This window comes from Fulmarus glacialis, unplaced genomic scaffold, assembly GCF_000690835.1.
Source record: "Fulmarus glacialis isolate BGI_N327 unplaced genomic scaffold, ASM69083v1 scaffold58, whole genome shotgun sequence".
Lineage (NCBI taxonomy): Eukaryota > Metazoa > Chordata > Aves > Procellariiformes > Procellariidae > Fulmarus > Fulmarus glacialis.
The window spans coordinates 95,546-104,014 of record NW_009228711.1 but is presented as its reverse complement, the minus strand read 5'-3'; positions in this window follow the sequence as shown (position 1 = coordinate 104,014).

Below are 8,469 nucleotides of genomic sequence, written 5' to 3'. Positions count from 1 at the left end.
GGAGAAGGCACAACTCTGCAGCATTTCCTCATCTACTGAGCATCAGTGGTTTCACAGTGCTCTGACCAGAGTGCCGTGTTACTCCAGCCACCGGCAGGGCTGGTAGCATGGCACAGCACTGCCAAAAACTCGCTAGGCTGCACAACGTTGGCACAATAAGCTCAGGAAGGGAGCAGGCATCTTTGTGGAGAAAGACTCTTCTTTTGTAGCTCTAAGCTCTCTTCTTGGACACCTACCAAGCAAGAACTGTGCATTTCTTCTGTTTATGAGCCAGAATTGTTGGGCCAGTCCAAACCCTGTATTTCCATGAGAACCAGTGGACTCATGGGCCAGGCTCAGAAAGGCTGCCCTGCTCCATTCAGACCAGGCTCTTGCATAAAAACTTGAGAAGGTGCCTCCCTGGAGCAGACTGGCAGCGAGCAGGAACCAGGAGCACTGCCTGCACTGGTGGACTGCCAGAGGAACATGTTTCCTACTACATCCTGTATCCTGAAAAGGATATATGGCCTGCAGTTGGCATGTCACCCACATGGATGTTAGGGGGCTGCAGTTCCCTCTATGCATTGGAGATTGCAATTACAGCTGGCATCTGAGAGGACATACGGATTCACTCCTCTGCTTTATGCATGCACTCTGCTTTGTAATCTATGAAGGAAAGAAAGTCACTCTAAGTTGAGGAAGACCCTCATTTCACTATCAGTGCTTTGCAAACTTTCTGCAAGCACAGGGCTCAGAAGCAGTTTCAGGATTTCTAAAGCTTGGAGGCTTGTGTTGTGGAGATTAGACCTGAAGTCTTCTGGAAGTGTCTTGCTCTGCCCCTGTTCTTGGAAGACAGTTTCTGTTTCAAAATGTGTTTACAGAACCTTTCATGTACCAGGACAAGAGCAGATGATACCCAAGACAAAAAAAGTGAATTTATGGAAAAGTTTTAAACAAAGCTCAAGTGGCAAAAGGGATGTGCTCCATATTTGCATATGAGTCTGCACATATGTTGTGTGAATTTTGCAAGACATTTCAACAGATGCCTTTTAAAACATTCACCCAGAGAAAGCAAACAATGTCACCTAGGAGAAGCTGATACAACCAAGCCTTCTGCTGCTCAGCTTCAGCTCAGCATAGCTTCAGTCCTCTGTCAAAGCACACACTGCTCCCCCCAGCACAGCCTTCTGCTCAGCCATTTGAAGGCTCAGCCACAAAGTCTTCTCCGATTCTGATCAGGCTCTTACAAAGGCCCGCATTCCTCAGGAAAATCTGGTAGTAGCTGATGACATTTGGTAGCCTTCTGTGCCAAGACTTAGCACCTCCTGAGCCATCCTGGAAGTGACATACTGTTATAGCAGGCAAAGAACTGATGTTCACAGACTCGAATTAAAATTTATAACATATATCTTCAGTGTTTGCGGGGGGCATTCTCTGTGTTTTCACACTTCTTTTTTTTATGTTACAAACACTGTTATTAATAGTTTTCTGCATCTCTCGCAAAGAATCTCAAAAAGGTTTATACATTTCCAGGTCAGATCCTCCGTGGTGTAAATCAGCAGCTCTCCAGTGAATAACTGCCCCTATTTATATGAGCTGGAGATGTGGGATTTTAAATTCAGTCAGTGATAAAAAACCTCTGCATACGAGGATCGTGCGAGGATTAGGTCTTTCAGGGCTCATGGCTGGGAACTGAACAGCAATCTGAAGGGGTAAGATGCAAAGTGGATGAAGTACATCAGCACAATGCAAGATGATGCCCTTAAATGCTACAATATATATACACAGCATAATAGTATACCTGAATCATATCACCCAGGGGCTATTAACATGAAGATGCTTCTGAGTACGCAAAGTGCTTAACTGAACATAAGCATAGTTAAACTACAACACTGGGTGAGAGGAATAATGCTGCCAATTAAAATCAAAGGAAAAACTACAGAAAGTAGAACTGCACTTAGCAATCACAGCAAAAGATATATTCACTTCTCCTTGAGTTCACAGCCTTTTCGTAAAAATGCAGAAAACAACACGTGGCTCTCACACCAGAGCAGCCAGCATGTAGAACTGTGCAGAACTGGGACTAGGACTCATTCTTGCTGAATTTGAGACTATGCAATTGACAACTGTCAGCCTGTTAACTCCTTCCACCTCTGCGAGTGCCCCATGCTCAAAGCTTGCCGTTGCATGGAGAGGAAGCTGGTTCAAAAAGGAAAATGCATCAGCATTTGATCCTGGCAGCGGACAAACAAGGTGAGTAAGCCAAAACTAGATCTAGCTGCTGAGAAAAACAAATCATCCATCCTGAATGGGTTATGTGTGACTGTCTCCGTTCAGCCCTTTGGGACTAGGGTCAGGCACAAGCCCCAGGCAGGCTGAAGGCGGTGCAGGGACCACCACAAGCTTCTGGTGGAGTCATAGTGAGCTCCACACTGATAACACTTCTAGCAATGCAAATGGCAAGAACCCCCTTTGTCTCAGCAGTTTTACATGCTCTGGTTTTTATGATGCTGTGATTTTGCCTCCAGAACATTTGGTCTTTTCCACCAGTCTCACATTCACTAGGAATAAAGATGCTGCTTCCCCTTGCTTATGGTTCGGGATCTTCTGCTTCTGTAAGAGGAACCTGAGGCAAGTGTCAGAGCTATTCAGCTCATATTGGCCCTTTGCTTAACATCTGTATTGTCACAGAGAAAAGCTCCTCAGGTTCCTCCCACAGGTGAGTGTGAGACACAGTTACACAGCTGAGTTTTACTCCACGAGCTTCAGTGTTTCATTTCTGATAGTCACTTGCTGGGTGGAAAGTGAGCCATGTCACAGGTGGCGTAACAATATTCATCTGCCAGTTAAGGCCTCCATACTCAGCAGATGGGCAGCACGTCAAGTTGGGAGGCTGTTTTAGCCCTGCCATTCTAAGACCATGAAAAGAGTGATTTCTTTGTCCAAACACACAGCGTATTTAGTCTAAAAAGCAAAGACCAGTTGCTTCAGTGCTGAGTGCCTTAAAGGACATTGCCATTGAAGTCCTTATCCTGTTCTCAACCCCAGGGCTGTTCCCTGCCCTCTACATCACTGATTAGAGGAAGGTCAACACACATGTCATCAGAGGCTAGTCACATCACTTAAGTCCAACCATGGCCCCAACAAACCAATACATCCCCTGCACAGAGGTTGGCTCTGCACTGTAGGACATTGTCAGCAAATTCTCAGGTCAAGACAGGTAAATGGTGATCCTGATTCACTAGTGACTTTGCTCCAATCTGCTTTGTAATTGCAGAGCTGTATTGCTCTGTAAAGCTGTAAATTGTAAAGCTGTATTGCAACACAACAATCTGTATACTTTGCTTTGCAAAGTCGGTGCACAAAGCAGCTGAATCATCAGCTGGTATCCCCATCACAAATGGCAACTTGTAAGCGTCAAAAAGCTGGCACTATGTCGTCCAGTCCTGTCAGATTACCTGGTTCATCTCTCCTCCCACTTTCATTAAAGCCCTGCTGCTTTGCAGAAAGATCAGTGTACATAATGTGTCTATTTGTTCTGTAGGTTATATTCTAGAGATCTGATTATCTTCTAATTTCCTCACATATATTTCTACTGGGGATAAATCTAATTTAAACAGTCCTTAATTGTTATGATTTTGTAAACAGTGTCTTAAACACAATAGACACAAAACTCTCAACAAATTGCTGGAGGAGATGTGACAGTATAGGGAATCATTTTCATATCTTCTGGGATTGTCCCAAATTGAAGCTTCTGGTCTGATGTTAGAAAATTGATGCAAGAATTATTTCAGTGATATATCCCCCAAAGCCCTATTACTGTGTGGGAAGGAAGATGCCCTGGATTTTTGAAGTGAAAAGAAGAGAAAGAAGGAAGAAAAGAGGGAAAGAAAAGAAAGAAAAGAGAGAAAAGAAAAGAAAGAAAGAAAGAAAGAAAGAAAGGAAGGGAGAAAGAAAGAAAAAGAAAGAAAAGAAAGAAAAGGGAAAGAAAGAAAGAATGAATGAAAGAAAAAGGATGGATGGAAGAAAAGAAGGAGGGAAGGAAGGAAGGAAAGAAAGAAGGAAGGAAGGAAGGAAAGAAGGAAGAAGGGAAGGAAGGAAGGAATATAAAAAAAGATGCACATATACATGCATATGTATATAGGAATCTGTTTGAAGTTTACATGGGTACAGCTACAAAATGAAATTTGCCTCCATCAGAGCAAACCTAGACATCATTTGTGGAAAAATTCTTGGCCAAATTAAAAACTTAAAGTGAAGCCATGGTAGTTTATGGTAGTTTACCAAGTATTTTTTGAGATGATTATCAAATGCAATGAACTGACATAAAAATTATAATATGAACTTCCTACTGACTATATTATTTAGCAATGTGCTCGTTATTTACATAGATGTAAAAAATATTTATACAAGACTCTTTTGGTTAGCATAATTAAATAAGCACTAAATATACTGAGATTAAACTTCAGCAGCAGTAAAAAATAAAGTAATAAGCTTTACAGAAACTAAGCCCAGGCAGTCAACATATGTTTCTGTTATAGCTAATGCTACACTGCCTCAGTTCTATTTTGTGCCCCTAGCTTCCTTTTTTTCCCCCACATTTTAATGTTTTTATAGGAAAATAATTTTATGTGCTTATTTTGTATACAGACTGAATAGCTAAGCAAGATAAATTAATGTATCAAAAGATTTACCTGTATTTCATATGTAAAACTTAGTTGTGCTTAGAAACTAGTACTTGAGCACTCACATTCACCTTTTACATACAAAATCACTACATTTCCAAAAACTGCTGTAGAGTTCTTCATTTGCAGCTAAAATCTGCAGCTGATGTAAAACTAAAGTCTAGAGCTAAGGAAACCCACATCGAACTTCTGATTTCAGTGGAACTGAGGCCTGAAGTTCGTCACTGAAAACAGAATTTTGGCTGAGGTTTTTGAAGGACTGTAGATTCCTCTACAATGGGACATGCAGTGTCGTAGAAGTGAATTAGGTGCATGAATAGACCGACACCAGAAGAAAATCAACAGAATTCTTTAAGAGATGGGATAGTCAAAGTCACACTGGCTAATTCAGGGCCCTCAACAACAGCAGAAATTAAATCTTGGTATTGCAGACCACGGGTTGACAGACCCACTTGTCTGTGGTCATTTCCCTTGATCTCCATTGGAAATTGTCTTCCCCGACAGATCACATTTTCCAAAAACAGGACAGACACACGTTTCACCCCTCTGCAAACCCTCTGTGCCAGCCAGGCAGGGAGAAAAGGGAGACTTTCTTCTCACTCTTGTGTTAACCGTGCTGCGAACAGCACTATGCTAATTAAATGATAGCAGCCTGACAGAACAGATTATATGCGATCCCACCATTAATTAGTAGTTATTCCTTCCTGCATCGGAAGGGTTCAGTGTAATCACATCAGTGATCTCACAGCTGCACAACTCACTGTGATGGGCATACCCTTTGCATTGAGAAGCTATGCACCAAGAGTGGCAACCCCCCAAGCCAGGTTAAAACAGAGGGTCTTGGGGTTTTAACCCTGGGAACCTGAAGTTGAAGCTAAACAGCTCAGAGACCCAAGGTCAAATCTGCCTTTTCTTTTTTTCCTAGCTCCTTGTGAGCATAGGTTATCCTTATCCCCTTTAATTTGTTTCTTTGCAGCTAAAAAACTGCCACAGTAATACAAGGGTATGCTTGCATATGGTGGTGATAGACATTACGTGCATTCAGAGGGCCTATCACAGTGGCATCTGCAGGGAGCAGGACATAGGCAAACGGGTAGCATCAGTCCATGGAAACAGATGTTTATCATCCTCTGCCTTTCTCAGCTGAACAAAGACAATGTTGCTGATAGTGATACAGCGGGTTTTTCCCAGAACGCTGTTTGATGGAATGGCTGCCCCATTGCACATCTGCATCACTCCCACACATTGTGATCCTGTTATGATTCTCATTTGGCGAAATGAATGGGCTGGTGCCATTTGCTCTACCTTTGCAAACAACTAGCCAGAACAGGAAGGGGAAAGGGGAGCACAGGGATCCTGGCTTTCATCCCTCCTCCATGAGGAGGTCTCCTGGGGGCCCCATGTCTGCCACAACTGGGTTGTGGAAAGTCTCCGCTCCTCAGTCCCAGGGTTGTATGAGTTTGGAGACTTGTTGTAATGGGAATTATAGGAGAAGGTAAGAAACCTGTGAAGTTCCTATGATGGTAGGACATGGGAGAGAGATCACCAACCCACAGCAACTGAGCTCTGATCCTGACAAGTATTTCAGTTTTCAACAGCCCACGCTTCCCTTCACATATACCAGGTCAAGTGCATCCTTGCTGAGTGAGATGGTCCTTGGGGAGGCTGTAGGGAGATCCTCCAGGTATGGGAGGGATTTTCTGGCTGTTCAGTCTCAAGTGTTGTTTGTTTGGTGGCACGTCACCTACAACCGCTGCCCTGCTTGCTCTATGCTGGTAGCCTGAGAACCTTTCTCTGCTTGTTTTACTTCAGTTAAGAGTGAACAGGACTCGGGTCACGTGCAACACAGGGCATATCTTGAGCCTCACAGTGGCTGCTTTCCCTTCTTCTGCTCCTTTCAGATGGTGTCACTGCATGGTGGGTGCTAGAGATAGGCTAAGGGACAGACCTCATGAACACAGTACTCATGGCAACCTACAAATTCCCATAATCACACAGAAAACGTACACCATGTCCTACCCAGGAAGGGAATTAAATTAAACCTGTGGCATTGCTGAACTGTCTCATAATTTCAGCAGTAATTATGAATACTGCAAGCTCTTTTGATGCCTTATTTGAAAGGTCCAAATATCTTTTTAGACTCACCAAGCAATGGCTCACCAGCAACAGCAGACATGAATATCATGAACAAAAGCATCCATGACCATATGGATAACTTAGGAATAAAATATAACTCTGAATCATACAGTTATTTGTAGTCAGATCATTCAAGTAACTTTGTACAACTGAACTATTAAGATACAGTAAATGCAAGAAATGAGTGGAGGAAAAAAAAAGAAAGTTTCTAATCCAAGATCATGAGTGTATCTGCTTTGATGTTTGTCTATCAAGTACATAAGAAAGAAAAGCATCTGTCAGGGAAGTTTAACTGTTTTAGCACATGTTGCTACCTTGAGTTATTGAATGCAATAGGGACCTGATGATGGAGCTATATTAAAACTTCTAGGCAGAGACACAGGTAAACAGGACTCATCTGGCTCTGCTGAGGCAGATCTCAGAACCCAGCATGTCTTAGATTTGAAGAACAAGTAGTAAGACCAGAGAGGAGACAATACAATTTCAACCCTAATATTCCATCTTTTTCTTCTTTTCTTTTTCTCAGGAAAGGAAAAAAGTAAACAAAATAAGTAGTCTGAAGAGCATTTGAGGCTGTCAATTCGGGTTCAATAAATACTCCTGTGTTACTGCGGGTTTAAAGCTGACATTGTTTCTCCTGTGTTTTTTGGGAGACAGAAAAAAACCCCCATAATAATATAGTCTTACAACTGAAAGTAACTTGCAGGCTGAGGAGCTGCCTGGCCCACCTTCTAGGAAGGAGAAACACCAAAGGTTTTAGGTGACCTTTTCAAGGGCAATTGTTCTCCCACCCTTTTTTGCAGCAAAGAAGCATGGAAATTTCTATACAAGAACACACAACTCACAATAAATCAATTCCAGAACAGTTATCAAGATGAAGTTTCAGAATTAAAAACAAATGCCAGAACAAAAAGAGTGACAAATACAGAGATTCAGAACTGCAAGAAGTGTATATTAAGATGAGATTTACCAATCACTTACTGGTTCCCCAGCAGAAGGAAGGTTCCAGCTGCAAATGCTGGAGGAATATATCACATTCAAAGGGTAAAGGGTGCAGGGAAGAACAGGGACAAGACCAAGACAAGGTAGCAGCAGAAGAGGGAAGAAAGCAGAGACGACCTGGGGGTTCATTCAGAGGTTGGACTGATTGCACAGAGACAGGGGGAACCACTGATTTGGGAGGCAGTGACTGGTCTGGATTTGGATGGAGTCAGGAAGCTGCAGGTGATTTGACTGTGTGGCCTGTGATTGCTACGATGCGGGGAGGGACATGCTGCCCACATTCAACTGCTAATCTGGGGCCAAGGAAATCAAAAGGAGGAGGGAGCTAGGGCAGAGGAGGCAGAAGGGCTGGAGGGACAGGACTGAGCAGAGAGGGGCAGGGTTTCTGGCCATGGAGGAAGTGAAAAAACACCTCCAGGCTGGGATGAGATGGTGGAAACAAAGGGGAAAACAAAGGAGTGTCTTTGAATAGTGTCTGAACTCTTGAGACTGGCTAAAGGATGACATGGGGCATCCCCAAGTTTATTAGGTCAAGAGGGCTGGATAGAAAGGTGCCAATAAATGTGCTGAACCATGTGCAGAGTAAGACAAATAAAAATCATATTTTTTCAGAGCTCAGCAAGAGCACTGTCAGAAGGCGTATTAACACATATGAAGCTCTTTGGGT